Source organism: Hypanus sabinus, chromosome 9 (genome assembly GCF_030144855.1).
Source record: "Hypanus sabinus isolate sHypSab1 chromosome 9, sHypSab1.hap1, whole genome shotgun sequence".
NCBI lineage: Eukaryota > Metazoa > Chordata > Chondrichthyes > Myliobatiformes > Dasyatidae > Hypanus > Hypanus sabinus.
The window spans coordinates 15,284,983-15,311,099 of NC_082714.1; the positions used below are offsets into that span (position 1 = coordinate 15,284,983).

Below are 26,117 nucleotides of genomic sequence, written 5' to 3' on the forward strand. Positions count from 1 at the left end.
GTCTGCTATTCTGCTATTAAGCATGACTACATAATTTTATAACTATTGTATTATATATTTATTATAAATAATGTTATTAATAGTATACCATTAATTCTAGTGCTCAGCGTTTAAGCTTGTACCTGAGACTGATCACAGTGAGGTTTTATACATAATTTTTCTTCTCTCCCCCCCCCCCCAAATGCAGTCTCTCCCCTGGACATAACCCACTTTTTGGCCACGCTATTACAGCTGAGGGCAGTCTGGAGTTTGGAGTTCAATGCTGGCACCCTCTGTAAGGAGTTTATACATTCTACACGCGAGCCGTGTGGGTTTTCTCTGGTTTCCTCCCACTGTCCGAAGATGTACTAGTTAGTTGGTTAATTGGTCATTGCAAGTTATCCTGTGATTAAGCTAGAGTTAAACAGGTGGGTTGCCGGGAGGTGCCACTCATTGGGCCGTAAGGGTCTGTTTCATGCCGTCTCGCCAAATAAAAATAATTAAATTTTATAAACGGACAACAGGGTAACAGCACATTTGTACACTGGTAAAAACATTCTGATTTAATAGTCATAGCATCCAAAAAAAGCTGAATTAGAAATTATCTTCCTGATTCAAACAAGTTTTCTGCCAATTTGTTTCAAATATTTAAATTTATAATATGTAGAATCTCAAATGGTAAAAGGATAACAACATTGCGAGACTTATCTCAAGCTGAGCGTACTATTTACAAAGTTTTATAAAAAGTGGCAGGGACGTTGGCCTAAAGTTAAAAGCAAAGCCAGAAACCTAATAAGCATTAAATGTCTGGTTTCTAATGGATCCTGTTTAGTTTTCAGAGTAGATCTGATATCAAAGTACATACATGTCGCCCTATACTACTGGGACTCATTTCTTGTGGGCATTCACAGTAAATACAAAGAAACAATAGAATCAATGAAAAATTACACACAAAGTCGAACAACCGATGTGCAAAAAGACAAATTGTGCAAATATATAAAAGAAAACAAAATAATAAGTAATAAATAGTATTGATCCATCAGCTATAGAGTGCTTGGAAGTGGAGTCCCCAGGCTGTGGAATGAGTTCAGTGTAGGGATGAGTGAAGCTATCGACTCTGGTTCAGGAGCTTATGGGCGAGGGATGCAATTTTAAGCTTTAAATTATAGCACTGGGGACAGTGATATTTCATTGATATGAATAAGTCATCAGCAACTGCTATCAAAAGTAACACATTTTCCACAGAATTTACTAGCAACATTTCATTTCTGTTTAGCGATAGCCCTCCTCTGACAACTATTGATAATCTATCAGGGTGGTGGCAGCAAACTGTGACCCAGCCCTTTCAGCAGCCACACAAACAACCTGACGCAGCATAACCACCCCAAGGCTTTAGTTTTGCATTACCAGAAGACACAAGACGTAGGAGCAGAGTTAGACCGTTTGGCCCATCACGTATGCTCTGCTGTGACATTACATGAGAGCTAATCAAATAAAGAACAAAATTCAGTGACTTAATTTAGTCCCTTTGCAAAAGCCTTTTCAAAGCAAAGACGTTCCTTTATTTTCTATGGTATATACTCAACAATACTTTCATTAATCAGGATTTTACAATACACTTCAAAGTTCAAAGCAAATTTATTATCAAAGTGCATACATGTCACCACATATACCCTGAGATTCATTTTCTTGCAGTCATTAACAGTAAAATAAAGAAACACAATAGAATCAGTGGGAAAAAACTACAGGGGAAAAGACCGAGCAGCCGTTGTGCAAAACACACTGTGCAAAAACAAAAATATTAATAAGTAAATAAATAATACTGCAAACTTGTGCTGTCGAGCCCTTTGAAGTGAGTCCATAGGTTGTGGAATCAGTTCAGCATTGAGGTGAGGGAAGCCATCCGCACGGGCTCGGGAGCCTGATGGTTGAGGGGTACTAAGTATTCCTGGACCTGGTGATTTGCCACCTGAGGCTCCTGTATCTCTGCATGATGGAAAACAAAGAGCATGGCCTGTAATGTGATGGATGCTGCTTCCTTGTGTCTGCGACGTCCCCTTCAATAGTGGGCTTTTCATTAGGGAGGGCTTCATTTTACAGACGCTCTTTATTTTTGAATTCCTCTGATTCTGGACTAATTTTAGACATGATCACTTTTTGGCAGTCTCTTTTGCGTCAAACACTCAAAAACTTCTATAGTTGTACTGTGGAGAGCATTCTGACAGGCTGCATCACCGTCTGGAATGGAAGGTCTACTGCACAGGACCAAAAGAGGCTGCAGAAGGTTGTAAATCTAGTCAGCTCCATCTTGGGCACTAGCCTACAAAGTACCCAGGACATCTTTAGGGAGTGGTGTCTCAGAAAGGCAGCGTCCATTATTAAGGACCTCCAGCACCCAGGGGATGCCCTTTTCTCACTGTTACCATCAGGGAGGAGGTACAGTAGCCTGAAGGCACACACTCAGCGATTCAGGAACAGCTTCTTCCCCTCTGCCATCCGATTCACGAATGGACTTTGAACCTGTGAACACTACCTCACTTTTTAAGTATATATCATTTCTGTTTTTGCACGATTTTTAATATATTCAATATGCACATACTGTAAGTTATTTTCCTTCTTCTATACTATGTATTGCATTGAACTGATGCTGCTAAGTTAACAAATTTCACGACACAAATTTCAGTAATAATAAACCTGATTCTGATTAATACCGTACTAATCTGCTATTCATTTTACCTTGAATGACTGCAGCTAACTACATTTTTGCATTTCAGAAGTGTTAACGATGGTTTCATTTCCTCCCCCCTCTTTCAGTAGAAGTAACTGTCCAATTGAAATATACAATTCCCACCGCCGTGAATCCGGTTTAAAAGTGCCAGTACTGTATGTGTAGGGCTGTCGCAGCTTCTGAAACTTACAGCCTCACGGATCACACCGCAACGCAAGCGACAAGTTCGCGTTGTGACGTCCACTTTTCGGGCACAGCTGATTACTGCAGGAACAATAAGGATTTTTAGGGGCATTATGATTGTGCGGCTGAAAACACAACTGCCCCCAAAAGTCCCTGACTTTCCCTGCGGAATTGGGCTCCTTAATAACCTCCCGAGTCTGATTTATTGATCCACCACTTGTTACCAAGGCTACGGCCGCTGACACTGTGCGTGAACGCTTGCTCGCGTTGACACTGTGTTGACCACAGATTAGGGACAGAGACATTTTACTCAGACCTTAACAGCTTATAGCAACGCACGAAGAAGCTGATGCAAGTTTGGCAGATAGCTAGTTAATGGTCAAGTCATCTAATTTGTCATTTCCCAATCTATCAATTAGCATAATTGGAGAAGGGGGCCTTCGACACAACGCAGAGCGACGGAAATTATATCTGATTGACGTTTAACAGCGTGGCCATCCCTAAAACTGAAAAATGCCACACAGCTGACACTAAACCCTACTTTAGAAGGCTCACGCTTACGAATTGCTCCCTTCGGATTTTGGAAACTTACGACTCACGATTTGCGGCCCGAATGCCATTTTATAACTCTTGGCCATCCGCGGAGCACACTGGTCTGCTCGCACGCCCGGCACCAGACCGAACTGACAGCCGAATGCGTGAGGTTTCAAAGCGGGACTTTGCGGGCCAGTTGGTTACGTTCACCAGTCTCATCTCGCCCACAAAACCCCGCTCCTAGACCCACAGCCAATCTTTTCCTTCACGTCTCCATCTGGCATCTGACATCTTCCTCGCCCGCGGTTCTAGTTAGCGGCAGAACCTTCGCAACTTAAAGGAGTCCGACATTATTTTTAAAACAATCTCGCATGCACGCCAAAACGTTAACACCCAAACCTTTCAAGCCCGGGGCGGGGAGATTCTATTTCTCTAACGTATTGGGCTATTGGCAATTATTAACAAATGCAGATTATATTGGATTATTTTTTTCTGGCTATGCTTGGATACAACTGCAATATCGCACGTAGACAGCAGAAATACAGATCAAGCCACCGGAGCCTTCGAATACGATAGCATGAACTCGCTTGCACGCACCGATTATTTGCCCTGGGTTACTCTTAAACCTGACAAAGTATCGCTGATCTCTGGAAATATTTAATCAGCGCACCGATAATTTCAACCCCTCCCTTCCCAAATATATATTTAAGAAAAAACAACGGACCTGACCGGATCTCGATTCTGGAATTATCACGGGATTCAGACCAGTAACTGAAGAGTGCGGCTGCGAAGTAATTTCACATGTTAATGTCACATGTTGATTCGCACATGTTAATTTCACGTGTAAATTCCAATGGCACAATTTTACTCCCCGTTGTTTCTTGGGCCAGCGATTAAGGTTTGGATCAAAGTTACTCAATAATTAACAGATTTGGCAATAGATCTGTATTTACCGGAATGCCTGTACAGACGGTTAAGAATGGTGCTCTACCACAGATCTGTTTTCGTAACTTCCAGAAGATAGGAATTGAGCAACGCACTGGAATAATGGGTCAGCCCGATTTAAAATGCGCACACGCATATACTACGACGTTACCTGTAGAATCCTTGACCCACGGCCAAAGGACCTCGAGGAGATGGTCCGTGGTGTTCGAATTGTCACAGGATTTGCATTACAGTCACGTCAGTGTTCCCGTCTGCTCTCCCGAAGCCCCCTTCTCCTCCTCACAGTAATGGATCCACTTTCGCCTGTCTAGTTTTAACAAACGCTTCAATCTGCCGACACCACCACACCTGCCCGCGTCGCTAAAGGTGCAGATGTCTGAGGTGTAACTCCACGCGCCCCTGGGGCTGTAGGATTCGTCTGGTTATCATTAAAGGCAGAATGGGGCAAAAAAAAAACTGGGAAAAAAATCTTGATACTCACTTGAGAAGTTTGCGACCTTGCGCCGAAGGACTATCGCCCTGCACGCAGCACACGAGTGTTTCTCTCGTTCGGCAGGTCCTGAGTCATAAGACCACGCTGCTTTAAAAACTCCTGGTTATTTCTTCGTGGTTGCGCCAGCTCTTTTAATGACTGAAGCCAAACAAGGGGAAGGGGTGGGGGGGGGGTGGAAATTTAAAAAAAAACAAAAAAAAACTTAAAGCCGTTGCTGGGATAACATTCCCCAGGATCTGAAGGGCTCGTCCTTTGCAAATCTCCAGCCCTCTCTGTTCTCCTCCTGAGGCTCAGCGGCGTAAGGCTCATTATTGTCGCAAAAAAAGAGGAAATTTTGCAAAATACACGGAGGTGCCTTAAAGTCCGGATCGTATTAGAATGTTTTTTTTCTAGAAATCACCTCCAAATATAGTAACGCGGAAGGGGCATTCCTAGAAATTAGGAGACGTCAGACAGTGGTAGAAACTGGCTGTACGCTTCGCAGCTACCGAGGCCCTCTGCAGGCCAACCCTATCTTCGGTTCCACAGCAGCCTCTCTCGCACAGACTTTCCCCCCAATTATCGTCTGCCTAGCTAACCGCCCCTCAGAATTAACTCCAGATATAACTAGTGCGCCCATCACCTCGTTCATGGATTGCTTAAAAAAGACATATAAAAGTCTGAAAGGAAACAAGTTCCGAATTGTGTCTAAACGCGCCAGTGACACCACTCTGGTTTGAAGAATCTCGGACGGCGGTAAGGAGGCGTGAGGTAAATCGGTCGGTAGAGGGGTGCCCCCATAACCACTTCGCACTCAACGTCAGGAATTGGTTGTGGACTTCAGGGAGGGGAAGTCAGGCCTCATTGAGGGGCCAGAGGTGGATAGGGTGAGCAGTTTCAAGTTGGGCGCCAATGCCGAACAGAATCTATCCAGGGTCCAACACACTGATACAACCATGAAGAAGGATCTGAGGAGATGATACCACCAAAGGCTCGTACAAATTTTTGAAGAGGTACTGTGTATATACTATAAACACAGGAGCAGAATTGGGCCATTCAGCCCATCGAGTCTACTCTGCTATTCCATCTTAGCTGATTTATTATCCCATTCTCCAGTATTCTCACCATAACGTTTGATGCCCTTACTAATCAAGAACCAATCGATCTCTGCTTTAAATGTACCAATTGACTTGACTTCCACAGCCACATTTGTCATGGTATTGAATTTCACAGATTCACCACCCTCTGGCTAAAGAAATTCCTCCTCATCTCTGTTCCAAAGGATTGTCTTTTCATTCTGAAGCTGTTCGCTCTGGTCTGAGACTCTCCCACTATAGGAAACATCTTCTCAATGTCCACTCTGTCCAGGCCTTTCAATATTTGATAGGTTTCAGTGAGATTTTACACCCTCATTCTTCTAAACTCCATTTTAAAACATTCGGAGTTGTTGCATCACAGCTTGGTATAGAGGCTCCAATGCACATCCAAACAGGCTGCAGACTCAGCCATCAACTCCTGCACATCCCTCCGCAATTTCAAGCAAATCTTTAAGATGGCGGCATGACCTCTTCTTACTACCATCAGGGAAGAGGTACGGAAGCTGGAAAACCCTCACTCAATGCTTAAGAAAAAGCTTCCCTCCTCCATCATCAGGTTTATGAACAGTCCATGAATACGACCTTATTATTCCTCTTTTTTAAAATTAATTTTTGTCATTTATAGTGATAGTTATGACTTTGCACTTTACCGCCACCAGAGAACAACAAATTTCACATAATCTATGTCAGTGATAAATCTCCATCCATCACCCCATCCAGAGAATGCTAAAAATAATGGTTCAACTTAATATCAGAGAATGTATAAAGCACACAACCTGAAATTCTTACTCTTCACAGACATCCACGAAACAGGGAAAAAAAAACCAATGAATGACAGAAAACATTAGAACGTTAGAATAAAGCAGATTTAGAGGTCTGAAGGAAAATGAATATTAGAAAAACATTCAAACTGTGTCAGATTCAGATCAGTTTATTGTCATATACCACAGAGAGCAATAAAATTCCTTGCTCACGTGAAGCTCACAGATTAAATGTAATAATAGTAAATACAATGACAAATATTTAAATGAGTGCAAAACAGCAGAATAGTGAAAAGATTGTAGAATAAAAAAAAAAATTATGAGGGCTATAGAAAGGGTAAATGCAAGCCTTTTTTCCCCCTGAGACTGGGTGAGACTACAGCTAGGAGTCATAGGTTGAGGGTGAAAGGTAAAATATTTAAAGGGAATTTGAGGATGGTGAGAGTGTGGGAGGAGCTGCCAGTGGAAGTGATGGGTGCAGGTATGATTTCAACATTTAAGAGAAGTTTAGATAAGTACATGGATGGGAGAGGTAGGGAGGGCTACGGTCCAGGTACAGTTCGATGGGACTAGGTAGAATAATAGTTCAACACAGACTGGATGGGCTGAAAGGCCTGTTTCTGTGCTGTAGTGCTCTACGACTCTTATGCTGCCTACTGCCTTGTTTTGGCTAATATCTCCAGTAGCCGGTGTCAACATCACACTCCTTAACATTTACTTTGAGAGAGTCCTTTGAGAATTTCCTTTGGCCCTCTGACTAGATTGGTCAAAAGGTCTGTTTCTCTGCTGTGGTCTCTATGACTCTATTACTTTGAAATGCTAAAGTGACAATGACAGAATAAGCAAGAGAGGTAGAAATAAGAAACGGGACATGGCAGCTTCACCGGGAAGGGGACATGAAAGAGGTGACTGGTTCAGCAGTCTGAAAGCAGTGGAGGATAAAGCAATTTTTGGGTCTAGACATCTGAGTTTCCAACTTCCTGTATCTTCTCCCAGAAGAGTTAGAAAAGGGAATGACCAGGGGGCAGGCATCCTTGACATTACTGCAGATAATGAACAATAGCACTAGATTGTACTAAACTGACTATGCCTGGCCCCTTTCATTTTTGTGTTTTGCTTTCTGTGTTTATTCACTCATTTTTTTTGCCGTTTGTGCAATTTGCTTTTTTTGTGCGGGTGGGGGGTGATGATTTTCTTTCAATGGGTTCCGTGGTTTTCTTTGTTTCTTGGCCGTTTATGGGAAGACAAATCTCAGGATTGCATACTGCATACGTACTTTGATAATAAGTGTACTCTGAGTGTTTGAATTGTGAACCTTACTAATGAAGATGGAGTGGATGGAAGGAATTTGTAGAATAACAGAAAGTTAAAAACCTGTCTCATGTTTAAAGGTGTAAAGGAATAATCTGTAGGCCAGTGGGCAATGTTTTTCCAAAATGCTGGAAATACTCAGCTGGTCAGGCCATACTGGGAAGAGAAATAGAGTTAATGTTTCAAATCAAAGACCTTTCATCAGAACTACCTGTTTTCCTTTTGATTGCAACAAGCCAGGGCCACCACTGAATTTTTAAAATACAAACTTAAACGACTAACATTTACACTCCATTGTTTATAATCTCAGCCAGTACCTTTACTGTATGATGACGTATGAATGAATGCAAGGACCATTTCTACCGACAGGAGAAGGGGCAAAGGCTGGTTACAGGTGCCTTAAAACCAGTCGCTTCAGGCAGATGGGGCCCATCAGCCGTGGAGGGCGGCTCATCTAGGAGAAGGAAAACTGTGATCCCAAACCTCCGCTGCCTTGCGGATATACCCACTCATGGGGAAGGCTTCAGGAATAAACACAGAGGGAAAACCTGGAGCTGGAGACCCTAAGGCAGTCCTACGTTGAGTTCAACACCTCTGGCAACTCCTGTGACACTGCTATATTGGTCTTTGCCATTCCTTTGGATTCATCAGCTGCAGGGAGAGGGAACGCATGCTGCAAGTGTAACAGCTTGCTCTCCATATCGTACACCCCTGGCTCACGTATCACGAAGATGCAACATCCACCGTTGACCTCGACCAACAGACAACCTCAGTACTTTCACGTCCTTCTGAGAAAAGAACACTGACAAGTGTGTGACAAGTATTTCCAGGTTATACTTATAACAAAATGCAAGGGCATGAGTGGGATCAGTGTTGATGGGTGCTTGGTCCTTGGCATGGACATGGTGGCCATTGACTCAATGAGAAGATCAGTCCTCTCTGTGGGATAGTCAAAGTCGAGTTTATTGTTTATGCACACAATGCATGTAGGCACAGGTGCCATCAAACTAATGTTTGCAGCAGCATCACCGGCAAAAAACATGAGATATACAACATTCCACACAAAAAAACAAATTAGAATGCTATCAATACTACTATAGTACTATAAAACTATGTATTAGTCCCAAATGGTTTTTGATGGCTGAATTCATCCATTGTACACTGCCCTGTTCCTTTGATTGACTGTAAATGAATAAAATCAGCGCAGACACCTCATGCAGATAATGGACTGCCTTCATACAATGTTTTCGATGATTGCATCCTCCATTTTCATTGTAACATTCATGATGACTGTCGACACCTTCAAATCCTTTGTTGTTCCTAACTTGTTGAAATAGTGACATTATTTCACTTTCATTCCCAGCCGTTTCCGACTTGAAACCGTAGTGAGAAAAACAGTTCTGAATTGTCTTACTGTCTACTTCTTACCAACAGTTAGTGACAATAATCTCTGTTTTTTTTGAACAGAAATACATGCAAGTGACACAATTTAAAAACTGTTTGCTCTAGGCACCGTGTAGGATCTCACAGCCACATGAGGGTACGCAACTGACACTAATTAGAAACTGTTTGGCAACAGTGTCCTGTCCCAATTAAACGGCAGAGTGTCCCAAATAAATGAAGGGAATCCTGGCTATTTTCCTGATCAGTTTTTGTTCTTTAGGAGTTGCCCCAATCAACATGTATCAATTAACCAGAATCCACTGTATATTTATGTTTGTAATTTATAGTATTTTTTATGTACTATACTGCTGTCGCAGAACTCCAATTTTCATGACATGTGCCAATGATATTTAACTTGATTCTGATTCTGATTCTGAATTTTCTGAATTAGTACTAAAATTAGCCCATTGTAGTGCAAAGTGATCATACTGTTGTGAACCCATAGATCAAAATTAACTTGTAAGACTATAGGAAAAAAAATCGTTTTCCCTCATTGTTTTTAAGAAGAGCCTGGATGTGGCCTTAAAGGCCTGTGACCTTCAAGGTGACGGACCAAGAGATGGGAAGAAGTGAGTGGGGTGGTGTTGGTTAAGCCTAAAGACTGTTCTCAGCTGACCCAGAATTACTGGGACAAATGACCACCAAGCTTTCCATATATTGCCACAAAGCCCAGACTGCTCCATCTTACTTTGAGCCAACATTGTGGGCACTACCCACCCAGCAAACTGCCTTGTCCAAAAACTCCCTTCTGTAAAGTATGAGAGGGCTATTAAAACAAAAGTTTCATGCTGCTTTAAAAGTGTCTTCCCCCAGGCAGTTAATCTGATCAACCATACTATTTAGCCTACCCCACCCCCTCTATCTGTTAACGATATTGTTGGGATAACGGAGACATGGCTGCAAGGGGATCAGGCCTGGGAATTGAGTGTACCAGGGTATACGTGCTATTGTAGAGACAGAAATATGGGAAGAGGGGGTGGAGTGGCCCTGTTGGTGAGGAATGAGATTCAGTCCTTAGCAAGGGGTGACTTAGGAACAGGGGAAGTAGAGTCTGTGTGGATTGAGCTGAGGAACAGTAAGGGTAAAAAGACCCTAATGGGTGTTGTGTACAGGCCCCCAAACAGTAGCGTGGATATTGGGTACAAGTTGATTAGGGAGTTAACATTGGCATGTGCTAAAGGTAATGCAGTCGTTATGGGAGATTTCAACATGCAGGTGAACTGGGAGAATCAGGTAGGTGCTGGACCCCAGGATAGGGAGTTTGTGGAGTGTCTAAGGGATGTATTTTTGGAACAGCTTGTGCTTGAGCCAACCAGGAACGAGGCTATTTTGGACTTGGTGATGTGTAATGAACAGGAATTGATAAGTGATCTTGAAGTAAAGGAGCCATTAGAAAGTAGTGATCATAACATGATAAGTTTTTATCTACAATTTGAGAGGGATAAGGGCAGATCAGAGGTGTCAGTGTTGCAATTAAATAAAGGAGACTACGGAGCCATGAGGGAAGAGCTGGCCAAAGTTAAATGGGCGGATGCCCTGGCAGGAAAGACAGTGGATCAGCAGTGGCAGATATTCTTGGGGATAATACAAAGGATGCAAAAGCAGTTCATTCCAATGAGAAGGAAGGATTCAAAGAGGGGGAAGGGGCCACAGTGGTTGACAAAGGAAGTCAGAGATTGTATAGCATTAAAGAAAAAGAAGTATGACAGGGCTAAGATGAGTGGGAATACAAATGATTGGGAAAGTTTTAAGGAACAGCAGACCTTAACTAAAAAAGCAATACGGAGAGAAAAAATCAGGTATGAGCTCAGTCTAGCCAGGAATATAAAAGGGGATAGCAAAAGCATTTTTTAGCTATGTGAAGAGAAAGAAGATAGTTAAGAACAATGTTGGCCCCTTGAAGAATGAATTGGGAGAAATTGTTATGGGAAACAGGGAAATGGCAACAGAATTTAATGCATACTTTAGATCTGTCTTCACCAGGGAGGACACAAGCAATCTCCCAGAGGTATGGATGGGCCAGGGTCATAAGATATCAGAGGAATTGAAACAGATTGACATTAGGAAAGAAACTGTGATGAGCAGACTGATAGGACTGAAGGCTAATAAATCCCCGGGTCCAGATGGTCTGCATCCGAGGGTTCTAAAAGAGGTGGCTCAGGAAATTGCGGATGCATTGGTAATCATTTTCCAATGTTCCTTAGATTCAGGATCAGTTCCTGAAGATTGGAGAGTGGCTAATGTTATCGCACTTTCCAAGAAGGGAGGGAAGGAGAAAACGGAGAACTATCGCCCTGTTAGCCTAACGTCAGTCGTGGGGAAGATGCTTGAGTCCATTATTAAGGACGAAATAGTGGCATATCTTGATGGCAGTAATAGGATTAGGCCGAGCCAGCATGTATTTACCAAGGGCAAATCATGCATGACTAATCTGTTGGAGTTTTTTGAGGGTGTAACAAGGATGTTAGACGAGGGTAAGCCAGTGGGTGTAGTGTACCTAGATTTTCAGAAGGCATTCGATAAGGTGCCACATAGGAGATTGGTGAGTAAAATCAGAGCTCATGGCATGGGGGGAAGGGTTTCAACATGGATAGAAAACTGGTTGGCAGATAGAAAGCAAAGGGTAGCAGTGAATGGGCGATTCTTGGACTGGCTGGAGGTGACTAGTGGGGTACCACAGGGCTCTGTATTGGGACCACAGCTCTTTACGATTTATGTCAACGATTTAGATGAGGGCATTGAAAACTATATCAGCAAGTTTGCTGACAATACTAAACTGGGTGGCAGTGTGACATGCGAAGAGGATGTTAGGAGAATACAGGGAGACTTGGATAGGCTGGGTGAGTGGGCAGATACTTGGCAGATGTCATTCAATGTGAATAAATGTGAAGTTATCCACTTTGGAAGCAGGAACAAGAGGGCAGAGTATTGTCTGAACGGTGTAGAGTTAGGTAAGGCAGAAATGCAAAGAGACCTTGGAGTCCTAGTTCATCAGTCAATGAAGGTGAATGAGCAAGTGCAACAGGCAGTGAAGAGGGCAAATGGAATGTTGGCCTTTATTACAAGGGGAATTGAGTACAAGAGCAAGGATGTCCTTTTGCATTTGTACAAGGCCCTGGTGAGACCACACCTGGAATATTGTGTACAGTTTTGGTCTCCAGGTTTAAGGAAGGACATTCTGGCAATTGAGTAAGTGCAGCGTAGATTCACTAGGTTGATTCCTGGGATGGCAGGGCTGTCTTACGCAGAGAGATTGGAGAGGTTGGGCTTGTACACACTGGAATTGAGGAGATTGAGAGGGGATCTGATTGAAACGTTTAAGATAATTAAAGGATTTGATAGGATTGAGGCAGGAAATATGTTCCAGATGTTAGTAGAGTCCAGTACCAGAGGGCATGGATTGAGAATAAGAGGTCAGTTATTTAAAACAGAGTTGAGGAAATACTTCTTCTCCCAGAGAGTTGTGGAGGTGTGGAATGCACTGCTTCGGAAGACGGTGGAGGCCAATTCTCTGGATGCTTTCAAGAAGGAGCTAGATAGATATCTGATGGATAGGGGAATCAAGGGATATGGGGACAAGGCAGGGACTGGGTATTGATAGTGAATGATCAGCCATGATCTCAGAATGGTGGTGCAGACTCGAGGGGCCGAATGGTCTACTTCTGCACCTATTGTCTATTGTCTATTGTCTAACCCTGTCACTACACTGCACCACTTTTTATAATGCTGCTTACATTGTAAATACCTTCTGGTATTTCGGCACATTTTATTCCATATCTGTACTTCTAACTTTAATTTTATATAATTCTTCATTCTGCATAATTGTTAAATGTCATTGATTTTTATTGGATGTAACAGCAACACACCACAGCAATTTCCTAATACATGCCAATGTCTATGATGAATAAAGTTGATCCTTGATCTTGTTTTTATTTCAAATTACAGCATCTAAATTGTTTTCCATTTGTTACATTAATAGCCAGAAGATCCATTTTATTTAAATGGAAAGATTCTAACCCCCCCTACTACATTTCAATGGTTTTCCCAAACTATAACATATTTAAATTTGGGAAAAATTAGGAGTGGTACTATCGACCCTTCGGTTAAATTTGAAGAAACTTGGAGACCATTTATTCAACATTTTCATATGATGTAAGCTGTCCTTTTCCGAATCCTTCTCAATAACTTTTTGTTTGTGTATAGAAGAGCAGAGTTGATGACAAATAATGATTTTAACCGATGAAACATGGCAGCCCAGCTATTGTTTTGTTTTAATTTTGTTTTTTTTTTGTTAGTTTAGGGGGATACTTTTTTCTTGTAAAAATCTTTTTTCTTTGAATCTTTCTCATGTTTTTGTTACTAAGAGATTGGGAGGCTTAGATTACACGCGTTACTCGGAGTCTGTTTCTGTGCACGTTAACCGTTATTAAAGTAATCCTGATCTCTTTGTATCATTATCATTGTTATGTTTATTTACTTGAAACTCAATTAAAAAATTGATAAAGAAAGAAATAGTTTTCCTTTGAAATTTGTGACTGATTCCCGTCACTTCCAGGAACGTCCACTTTGCTCTGTTCCTTCTATCCTGTCGTCGGGACATGGAAGGCAGAACATCATGCAGAAAATTACAATTTGAAGAATGGAACTGCTGAGCATTCTTGAAGTGTTGAAGTACTGAAAGGTATTGTTGTTCAGAGAGATCTTTGTATATCTACATACACTCAGTGGCCACTTTATTCAACACTACCTATTAGAGACAGCAACATCTGCTTCAGCCCATCCACTTCAAGGTTCGATGTGTCGTGCATTCAGAGATGCTCTTCTGCACACCACTGTTGTAATGTGTGGTTATTTGAGTTACTGTCTCCTTCCTGTCAGCTTGGACCAGTCTGGCCATTCCCTTCTGACCTCTTTTATTAACAAGGTATTTTTGCCCAGAGAACTGCCACTCACTGGATTTTTTTTTAAATTTTTGGCACCATTCTTTGTAAACTTTAGATGAGTTGTGCGTGAAAACCCCAGGAGGTTAGGAGTTTCTGCGATATTCAATCCACCTTATATGGCACAGACAATCATTCCATGGTCAAAGCCACTCGGATGACATTTCTTCCTCATTTTGAAATGTAGTCTGAACAACTGAACCTCTTGACCATGTCTGCATGCTTTTATGTATTGTGTTGCTGCCACATGATTGGCTGATTAGATATTTGAATTAAAGGGCACGTGTGCTTTATAAAGTGGCCACTGAGGTTATGTCAGTGATAGTAAACCTAATTCCAATTCTCTCTTGATTTCTCTCACTGTGCAAACTTTGTTCTCTGTTCCTCTCCCTGCTATCTTCCTGCAATCTTAACGAGTTCAGTTTTTAATTTTTCTCAAATTAATGAGAAATTCTCAACATAAAGAGTTTATTCCATTTCTCCCTCACAGTGTTTCCAGCATTGTCTGTCTTTTTTACTGTTAGAGTTGTTTTGTACTGTGTAACTATACAGTACTCCCCTGTTATATTAAAACAATCACGGGGTTGGTTTGGGGGGAGTCTATGACCAGTGTGTATAGCCCCACAGTAAGACTCCCATTTAGAACAAAGATGAGGAGGAATTTCTTTAACCAGAAGGTGGTGAATCTGTGGAATTCATTTCCACTGACAGTGGACGTTCAAGTCAAGTCACTTCTTATTGTCATTTTGACCATAACTGCTGGTACGGTACATAGTAAAAAGGAGACAACGTTTTTTCAGGACCATGGTGTTACATGACAGTACTCTGGTGAACTACATATACCTGTCTGGACACTCCCCCTGCTGACTGCTCCTGTGGCTCCTCCCACAGACCCCTGTATAAAGGCGATTGAGTCCTGAGCCCGGCCTCTCAGTCTCCAGGATGTAGTATGGTGGTCACTCACTGCTTGTTCCTTCTTCCAGTCAATAAAAGCCGATATCTCACCTTACATCTCAGAGTGAGTTATTGATGGTGCATCAAGTACAAAAAACTAGACTGAACTACGTAAAAAACAACAACACAGAAAAAAAACTACACTAGACTACAGACCTACCCAGGACTGCATAAAGTGCACAAAACAGTGCAGGCATTACAATAAATAATAAGACAATAGGGCAGTAAGGTGTCAGTCCATGCTCTGGGTATTGAGGAGTCTGATGGCTTGGGGGAAGAAACTGTTACATAATCTGGTCGTGAGAGCCCGAATGCTTCGGTGCCTTTTCCCAGACGGCAGGAGGGAGAAGAGTTTGTATGAGGGGTGCGTGGATTCCTGCATAATGCTGGTTGCATTGCGGATGCAGTGTGTAGTGTAAATGTCCGTAATGGCGGAAAGAGAGACCTCGATGATCTTCTCATCTGACCTCACTATCCGCTGCAGGGTCTTGCGATCCAGGATGGTGTAATTTCTGAACCAGGCAGTGATGCGGCAGTTCAGGATACTCTCAATACAAGGTTCATCACCATCGTCATCATTATCATGTGCTGTGTTGTATGACGTGGGCGATCACGGTCTATGACCATGATTGTTCTTGGAAAAGTGGTTTGCCATTGACTTCTGGGCAGTGCCTTTACAAGACGGGTGACCCCAGCCACTATCCTCAGAGATTGTCTGTCTGGCATCAGTGGTCACATAACCAGGATTTGTGAAATGCATCACCTGCTCCCATGGCTTCATGTGACCCAGATTTTGGGGGGTGGGGTGCTAAGCAGGTACTACACCTTTCCCAAGGGTGACCTGCAGGCCAGTAGAGTGAACGCGCAACTTATGCCTCCTTTGGTACAGATGTATCTCCATCTCACCACCCAGGAGGTTGACAGGTTCTTGATTAGTGAGGGCATCAAAGGTGAAGGCAGGAAAGCGGGCTTGAGAGGGAAAATAAATCAGCCTTGATGGAACAGCAGACCAGACTCGATGGGCTGAATGGTCTAATTCTGCTCCTACATCTTATGGAAGGCCCTATTTCTGTGCTGTGTAACTCGGTGACTCGTCGAACTATTAACGTGTTGCAAAGAGGAAAAAAAAATCTGCAAATCAAACACCATCTAGGGAGAAAGAAGCTAAAGATCTGGGCTTAGGGGAAAAGTGGGAAAATGTTTCCATTAGGAAAGGGGAGATCCAAGGCAGCTGTCTGTGGTTGTGGGCGTACATTATGAAAATATCTGACATTCCTGGTTAATTACCAGTTCCTGGCGTTCTTGCTCAGAATTCCAATGACAAATGGATCAGAGTGGTCACTCTTCATTCTGATTGAGTGAAAAGTTCTGCCTCATTTCTGGGTGCATCATCACTAGGGCAAGAGGAATCAACTTTATTTTACTTGGCTCAAGGTCTATTGTGTCCATCATGGAATGTTGTGCAGAATATTCATTCCCACATCTTCATTTTTACCAGGAAGTAAGAGAGAGAGAGAGAGTCAACAATGATAATGCAATAGCTGTAATCTACCCGTAATGCCAAATTGTCTTTGATAGTGTAATGATAGGCTGGCTGGTGTCGTCGTGGCATTAGTGCCAGACTTTGGATGCCCAAGACACCATACGATGAGGTATCACCAAAATGATCAGTGCAAAAATCTTGTCATGACAGCACCCCCACGACTCCACCAGGAGTTAAGGGCGAGCTGGTGCGCGCTCTCTCTCCTCCCCCTCCCCCTCCTCTCCGCTCCCCCTCCCTCTCCCTCTCTCTCTCTCTCTCCCTCTCCCTCTCTCGTCAAAATACCACACAAAATGCCCAAAGAACTCAGCAGGTCAGTCAGCATCTATGGAGACCCTTCATCAGCACTCCTCCTGATGAAGGTTCTCTCACTCCGAACCACCGGCTCTTTATCAGGATGCTACCTGATCTGTTGACTTGCTCCGGCATTTTGTGGTGTGTTCCTCTGGACTTCCAGCATCTGCAGAATCTCTTATGTTAGTGATAGTCAGAAGTGGTAAGTGGTAAAGAGAAAGCAAGTTAGTTTTAAGTTGGAGGGAGGTGGTTCGTTTTCACCACATCTTTAAGGATGGATCTCAGGATACCATGAGAACAGTTCACAAATGTAAAGGAGAACAAAATAATTGTTGCTCCAGATCTGACATGGCACAAAAAGAACACAACCATAATAAAACAGAATAAATATAAATACATAAGGTAACTTATACAGTGATTGATTTTATGTCTATGAAGTTATTCTAGGCACAATAGTGTCTGTACATGACGGTAAGTGATAAAGTAGTGATGGTTGGGAGTGTGGAGGGACGGGTTAGTGGGTGGAGGTGTTGATCAGCCTCACTGCTTGTGGAAAGTATCTGTTTTTGAGTCTGGTGGTCCTGGAGCGGATGCTACGTAGCCTCCTCCCTGGTGGGAGTGGGTAGACAGTCCATGAGCAGGGTGGGCTGAAAAAGGAGCAGAAACCACAGAGGGTAAACAAGGCAAAGGAGTGAGGAGTTCCTTCCAGAGGTTGGAGGAGAACTTTTTCAGGTTTGGCATTCCTGGAAATGAACTCATCGGCAAATAATGATCAAAGGACTTCAATCAAATTGACTGTTAATGTAGGAAAGGGTGGGAATGGATCATAATTAGAGTCGGACATTATCACCGGCACATTATTGTTTTGCATCAACAGTACAGTGCATTTCATTAAAAATAACTATAAGTTACAATAATAAATATATTAAAAATATAGTGCAAAAAGAGAGCAAAATAGTGATGTGATATTCATAAAATCATGGACTATTCAGAAATCTGATGGTGGAGGGAAGAATAAAACAGCATCTTTCGGCTCCTGTCCCTCCTCAATGATGGTAGGGGGCACGTCCGTAATGCTGAGGTTCCTTCATGATAGATGCCGCCATCTTGAGGTGTCACCTTTAATAAAGTGTAAATGTCGTCAGTGAAGAAATCGGGTTGCTATGTTCGACAAGGATGCCCTAGAACTGCTGCTGCCCACAATTTATGTTTAGATTTTAGGATCAATGACATAATTTCTAACCTGAGGAGGGGAGAGGGACAGCCAGTGTTGAGGATGTCAAAATATTACATGTGGACATTAATAAAACCACAGAATGAAAATTATTTGAAATATATGTTCAGTGCAGATACATGTGAGACAGTGCATTTATTATCAAAGTACATACAGCTTGTGCCACCGGGCTGGTCCCCCTTCTTACCTGCATGCCAGCAGCCATGCCCAGCCTCAGTGCCCACCTTCTCTTCTATCTACGACCTCAGATCAAACAGGATAACCCACTGAATTTAAGCATATTACTAAGTGGGGAAAAAACAAGGATTCTGTCAGTAACCGCAAGCGAAGAGAGCTCAGCCTGGCGGTCACGGGTACTGTGGCATACAGAAGACTGTATGTCGCTATATGCTACTTTCAGATTCATTTTCTTGCAGGCATTCAATGTAGAACAAATAAATACAATACAGTCGGCCCTCCTTATCCGCGGGTTCCACATGCGCAGATTCAACCAACCACGGATCAGGAAAGCGCGGAAGTCTTCTCTCCAGCACTCATTGTTTAAGCATTGTTCGCTTCGCGTCTCGTTCGTTTGCTACTTGTGTTGTGAGTGAGAGGAAGGAATTTAAGGCTAGTAAGGGATGGCTGGCCAGCTATGTAAAGTGCTACAGCCTCAAGAACTTAAAGATCACGGGAGAGTCGGCATCGGCTGATGCCGAGGCAGCATCAGTGTTCCCGGAAGAGCTACGATGGTTGCGTCTACTGAACATGTACAGACTTTTTTTCTTGTCATTATTCCCCAAACAATACAGTATAACAACCAGTTACTTAGCATTTACATTGTATTAGGTATTATAAATAATCCAGAGATGATTTAAAGTATACAGGAGGATGTGCGTAGGTTATATGCAAATACTACGCCATTTTATATAAGGCGTTTTTTGGTATCCACAGGGGTGGGGGGGGCACATCCTGGAACCAATTCCCCGCAGATAAGGAGGGCCAACTGTACCATTGATGAAAAACACAAGTGTTTGATATGCAGTTTGATAATAAATTTACAATGTATTTCAAACTTCTGAACCCATTCACCCAAGTGACCTATTTTTGTATTAGTTCTTCAAACTCTCCACTAGTTCTGCCACTCTTCTAGATTCACACCTTCCAAGTGATATGGGACGTTCACGTTCACGTTCTTCCTATCAGAATTAGGAGAGCCAGAAGAGACCATGAGAAGGCCTTGTCGAGCAGGATTAAGGAAAACCCCAAGGCATTCTACAAGTATGTGAAGAGCACGAGGATAAAATGTGAGAGAATAGGACCAATCAAGTGCGACAGTGGAAAAGTGAAGGAGGTAGTGGAGGTACTTAACGAATACTTTGCTTCAGTATTCACCACGGAAAAGGACCTTGGTGTTTGTAAGGATGACTTACAGTGGACTGAAGCTTGAGCGTATAGACATTAAGAAAGAGGATGTGCTGGAGCTTTTGGAAAGCATCAAGTTGGGTAAGACACCGGGACTGGACTAGATCTACCCTGGTCTACTGTGGGACGTGAGAGAGGAGATTGCTGAGCCTCTGGCGATGATCTTTGCATCATCAATGGGGATGGGAGAGATTCTGGATTGGAGGGTTGCAGATTTTGTTCCCTTATTCAAGAAAGGGAGTAGAGATAGCCCAGGAAATTAAAGATCAGTGAGTCTTACTTCAGTGATTGATAAGTTGATGGAGAAGATCCTAAGAGGCAGGATTTATGAACATTTGGAGAGGCATAATGTGATTAAGAATAGTCAGCATGGCTTTGTCAAAGTTAATTCGTGCTTTACGAGCCTGATTGAATTTTTTGAGGATGTGGCTAAACACATTGATGAAGGTAGAGCAGTAGATGTAGTGTATATGGATTTCAGCAAAGCATCTGATAAGGTACCCCATACAAGGCTTATTGAGAAAGTAAGGAGGCATGAGATCCAAGGGGACATTGCTTTGTGGATCCAGAACTGGCTTGCCCACAGAAGGCAAAGAGTGGTTGTAGATGGGTCATATTCTGCATGGAGGTCGGTCTCAGAGATCTGTTCTGGGACCTCTACTCTTCGTAATTTTTATAATTGACCTGGGTGAAGAAGTGGAGGGATGGGTTAGTAAATTTGCTGATGACACAAAGGTTGCAGGTGTTGTAGATAGTGTGGAGGGATGTCAGAGGTTACAGTGGGACATTGATAGGATAAAAAAAAGGGCTGAGAAGTGGCAGATGGGGTTCAACCCATATAAGTGTGAAGTGGTTCATTTTGGTAGGTCAAATATGATGGCAAAATATAATATTAATGATAAGACACTTGGCAGTGTGGAGGATCAGAGGGATCTTGGGGTCCGAATCCATAGGACACTCAAAGCTGCTGCACAGGTTGTCTCTGTGGTTAAGAAGAGATACGGTGTATTGGCCTTCATCAATTATGGGATTAAGTTTAAAGGCCGAGAGGTAATGTTGCAGCTATACAGGACCCTGATCAAACCCCACTTGGAGTACTGTGCTCAGTTCTGGTCGTCTCACTACAGGAAGGATGTGGAAACTATTGAAAAGGTGCAGAGGAGATTGACAGGGATGTTGCCTGGATTGGGGAGCATGCTTTATGAGGGTAGGTTGAGTGAACTCGGCCTTTTCTCCTTGGAGCGACGGAGGATGAGAGGTGACCTGATAGAGGTGTACAAGATGATGAGAGGCATTGACTGTGTGGATAGTCAGAGGCTTTTCCCAGGGCCGAAATGGCTAACACGAGAGGGCACAGTTTTAAGGAGCTGGGGAGTAGGTACAGAGGAGTTGTCAGGGGTATGTTTTTTTTATGCAGAGAGTGCTGAGTGCGTGAAATGGGCTGTTGGCGACAGTGATGGAGATGGATACAAGAGGATCTTTTAAGAGACTCCTGGAGTACATGGGGCTTAGAAAACTAGTGGGCTATGGGTAACCCTACGTAACTTCTCAAGTTAGTACATGATTGGCACAGCATTATGGGCCGAAGGGCCTGTATTGTGCTGTAGGTTTTCTATGTTTCTAAGTTCCTAATGCATTGAGCATATGTTACAAATGTTGTGAAAACAATGAGTTCCTCAGCAGCAACCTCTTGCTCAATTTCAGTGAAACCAAAGAGCTGATTGTTGATTTCAGGAGGAAGGAGGGCAAACACGTGCCACGATACAGCGGGGGATCAACTGTGGAAAGTCAGTAGCTTTAATTTCCTGGGCGTTAGCGTATCAGGTGACTTGCCGTGGGCCATGCAGATAGATGCAACCACAAGGAATCACAAAGTAAAACTAGTGACTTTACTTTCTAAGGAGATTAAGGATATTTGGCTTGTCAGTGAACACTCCAGCAAACTGTTACGGATATACAGTTGAGAGTCTCTTGATGGAGTTGAATTATAGTCTGATACGGAAGTTCAAATGCACAGGAATCAGGTTTAATATCACTGGCAGATGTCATGAAATTTGTTGTTATGTGGCGGCAGTACATTACAATACATAATAATGAAAGCTATAAATTACAGTACGTATATATAAAAAAGAAAGTTGAATTTAGTAAGTAGTGCAAAAGAGAGGTTGTGTTCATGGGTTCATTGCCCAGTTGGCAATCCGATGGTGGAGACGAAGAGGCTGTCTCTGAGACATCGAGCATGTGGCTTCTGCTTGACGGTAACAATAAGAAGAGGGGATGTCCTGGGTGATGCGGGTCCTTAATGATCGATGCAGCCTTTTTGAGGCATCGTCCTTTTGAGGGTGTCCTGGATGCTGGGGAGGCGAGTGTTCATGATGGAGCTGGCGGAGTTTACAACTTTCTGCAGCTGTTTCTGATCCTGTGCAGTGGCCCCTCCAGACCAGACGTTGATGCCACCAGTTAGAATGCTCTCCACGGTACATCTGTGGAAATTTACAAGTGTATTTGGTGATATACCAAATCTCCTCAAATGCTTAATGAAATATAGCCACTGCCGTGTCTTCTTTGTGATTACATCGATATGCATAAGAAACTGAGGAGAGTAGTGGACTCTGCCCAATATATCAAGGGTACGTCCCTCACAACCGTCAGTAGTATCTTCAGGTGGTGCTGCCTCAAGAAGTCAGCGTTCATCATCAAAGATACCCACCTTCCAGGCCAGGCCATTTTCTCACAGCTACCATTGAGCCAGGGCTCCAGAAGCCTGAAGTTCCTCAGCAGGTTCAAGAACAGTTACTTCCCTTCAGCCATTCAGTTCTTGAAACAACCAGCACCAACCCTAATCAGCTGAGCTGCTGCAAGCAAATTTTTCATTGCTCCTACGCACATACTTGTGCATATGTCAATAAACTTGACTTTGAAAATCACGAGGAGTTGTGCTGTAGGTTAGGAAACACATGAAAAACAAACATACTAAGTATGCACAGTCCAGGTGACGAGACTCAAACTCAAAATGTTGACTGTCCATTTACCTCCACAGATGCTGCCTGACCCACTGAGTTTCTCCAGCAGTTTGTTTAGCTTAGTTAGGTCTCACTTAGAGCATTATGTGCAGACCTGCTTGTTGCATTATTAGAAAAGGATTCAGAGGCACAACAAATATTTACAAGGCCGAGAGGAAATCAGGTTACACGTATCAGGAAAGATTGAACTGGCAGGGTGTCACAGTGTGCATTGGCAATATCAGAACCCAAGTGCGGAGGAAAGACAGACTCCAATGTAGAGACGGCGACGAGAGTTTATCCATAATTATTCCAACAGGACATCGGTGGCTCGGTCGAGTGACAGTGCAAGAAGTAACATTCTCAAGACTAGGATCCCACGATTAGCATTAATCAAACATCCCCTTACGTATTACAAGCAACACTGCAATCCCTGAGCCTAACAAAATAAACTTAACAAGCTTAAGCAGAAAGTACCAGGAACAAAAAGCATTACAAATTTCAACTCACTTGAGAAAAACACAAGGAATTCTTAATGATTATTGACTCGTTAAACAACAATTAACCAATTCAGGTGCTCCAAAAACCTCAGGACACAATGCCCCACACAGACCCAAAGAGCTCATTACACAGGGTCTCTTTTATCCTGAAAAAAGGCAGGCGAGGGCTGTGCTCGGAACCGTTAAAGTAGTAAATGGTGTTGACAGAATGGATGTAGGAGGAATGCTTCCACACATGGGAAGGGATATCATCAATAGTCACTAACACCATCAAGAATGTAATAATAATATGGCTAATCTGGAGGGGGGAGTAATTTTAAGGTAATGGGGGGTGGAATTCAGAGGTGGCTTTTTAACACAGAGAGGTGGATATGTTGAATGTATTGCCAGTGATAGAGGCAGATACATTGGGGACATTTAAGAGGCTCTTACATAGGCACACGGCTAAAACAAAAAGGGAAGGAGGGAAGGGTCAGATTGATCTCAGGGTAGGTTAAAAGGCTGCACACCACTGTAGGCCAAAGGGCCCATCCTGTGTTAAAATATTCTATGTTAATATAAAGTAGTTGTTAATAAATTCAACAGGGAATTCAGAGAAAACTGAGCGGTGGGAACGTGGAGCTGGCTGCCACACTGGATGCTTGGACAAAGAGTATAGATAATGAAACCAGGTTGGACAAGCCCGGAGGTGGCGGGAAGGGAACAGGGTCTAATAGAGGACACCGCTATGCCCGGAGGTGGCGGGAAGGGAACAGGGTCTAATAGAGGACACCGCTATGCCCGGAGGTGGCGGGAAGGGAACAGGGTCTAATAGAGCACAACGCTATGCCCGGAGGTGGCGGGAAGGGAACAGGGTCTAATAGAGCACAACGCTATGCCCGGAGGTGGCGGGAAGGGAACAGGGTCTAATAGAGGACACCGCTATGCCCGGAGGTGGCGGGAAGGGAACAGGGTCTAATAGAGGACACCGCTAAGCCCGGAGGTGGCGGGAAGGGAACAGGGTCTAATAGAGGACACCGCTATGCCCGGAGGTGGCGGGAAGGGAACAGGGTCTAATAGAGCACAGCGCTATGCCCGGAGGTGGCGGGAAGGGAACAGGGTCTAATAGAGGACAACACTAAAACTGACTTGGTGGAGCTAAGCACCCTGTATCCTGTGCCTAATAACCAGTTTAATCCTAACGAAGGATCTTTCCCCTGCATTTCCAAAATAAAACATATAATCAAATATGATTTCTCTAACAAGCATAATGTCCAAATTATAAATCAATATCCATCAGAAAGGAAAGTGGTTTTCACAGATCCTCATAACTCCTCCACTGTCTCAATGGATCTCAGATACACTTGACTTCTATTTGTATCATTGTGCTAGGATATTGCTGCTGACATCACACCACCACGTACAAACACTCACAGTTACTTTCACACACGCACACACACAGTGCCACAGCAAGAAAGCAGCATCCATCATCAAGGACCCCCACCAACCAGGCCATGATCCCTACTACTGCTGCTACTGGGAAGGAGGTACAGGAGGCTCAGAACTCTGACCACCAAGTTCAGTAACAGTTATTACCCCTCAGAGGGGATAACTTCACTCACCGCAACTCTGATCTCACAACCTATACACTTATTTTCAAGGATGCTGCAACTCATGTTCTCAGTAGGTATATATATATATATATATATAGATCGATTTATCCATTTTTTGTTTATTTGCTTTTTTGGTGTTTGTATAGTTTGTCTTTTGCACACTGGTTGCTTGTCAGTCCTTGTGTGTAGTTCTTCATTGATTCTATTGGATTTCTTTGTCCTACTGTGAATGCCTGCAAAAAAATGAATCTCCGAGTTGTATTTGGTGACGTGTATGACCTTGATAATAAATCCACTTTGAACTTTGAGCTGTTACATCTAGAGAGAAAAAAAATTATATCTGTTGAAAGTAAATCTACATTTCAGAATGAAAGCTGTTGGCAACTATGTATTTTAACAAAAATGACTTATTTCCCCCCATATGGTGCATTTTTCAAGCAAAATGAAGCTCTGCTATTCAAGGATATTGCATTTATTTATTTCCATCTTCAGGAAATGAGTGCCACCACTTCTGGGAACATTTTGGGACAGTTCTGTCAGTCATGTGCTCCCTTCAACACATTCTTTGACAGTTTCAGAGGAAGGCATGTCCTGTTCTCATTATCTATTGGACTCTAGAGAGAAGAATGCTAAATGGGGAATCTGTTGGTTTATTCTGACATCCTGAGAGTTTAGCATAACACTGATATCCGCATTTCAAAGTATTCCCAGAAGCAAATTCACTGTACAATTACCAGTGTATTAGGGTGCCATGGTAGTGTAGCGATTAGTGTAAAGCCATTGTAGTTTGGAGCATTCTGGAGTTCGGAGTTCAATTCCAGCGCCATCTGTAAAGAGTTTGTACGTTCTCCCCATGACTGTGTGGGCGCTCCAGTTTCCTCCCACAGTTCAAAGATGGGCCAGTTGGTAGCTTAATTGCTCATTGTAATTTGTCCTGTGATTAGGCTAGAGGCAAATAGGTGGGTTGATGGGCGGTGAGGCCTCTTCGGGCCAGAAGGGCCTGTTCCGCGCTGAATCTCTAAATAAAATAGCACGCATTAAGCAAGAAGGACTCCACCAAAAGCAAGGGTTTGGAATCTCATATTTAATGAGCTGCATTCCCGTGTGCTCAGTCGGATTCTGAACGTGAGCAGTGTGCCTCACCCTCCCACAGCCCATTCACACCAGTTAAATTCGACTCAAGGAACCGCTATGCTCCAGCATG

General features: G+C 43.1%; 1 long non-coding RNA gene across 1 annotated transcript in view; it reads left to right on the forward strand.

Annotated features, from left to right (window-relative positions):
- LOC132399114 (uncharacterized) overlaps positions 1-26,117 on the forward strand; it is a 55,408-nt gene that overhangs the window by 14,915 nt on the left and 14,376 nt on the right. Inside the window, exons 2-3 of the long non-coding RNA XR_009513874.1 lie at positions 188-274; positions 14,009-14,134. This is a non-coding gene — a long non-coding RNA (uncharacterized LOC132399114). The remainder of the gene's footprint in view (positions 1-187; positions 275-14,008; positions 14,135-26,117) is intronic.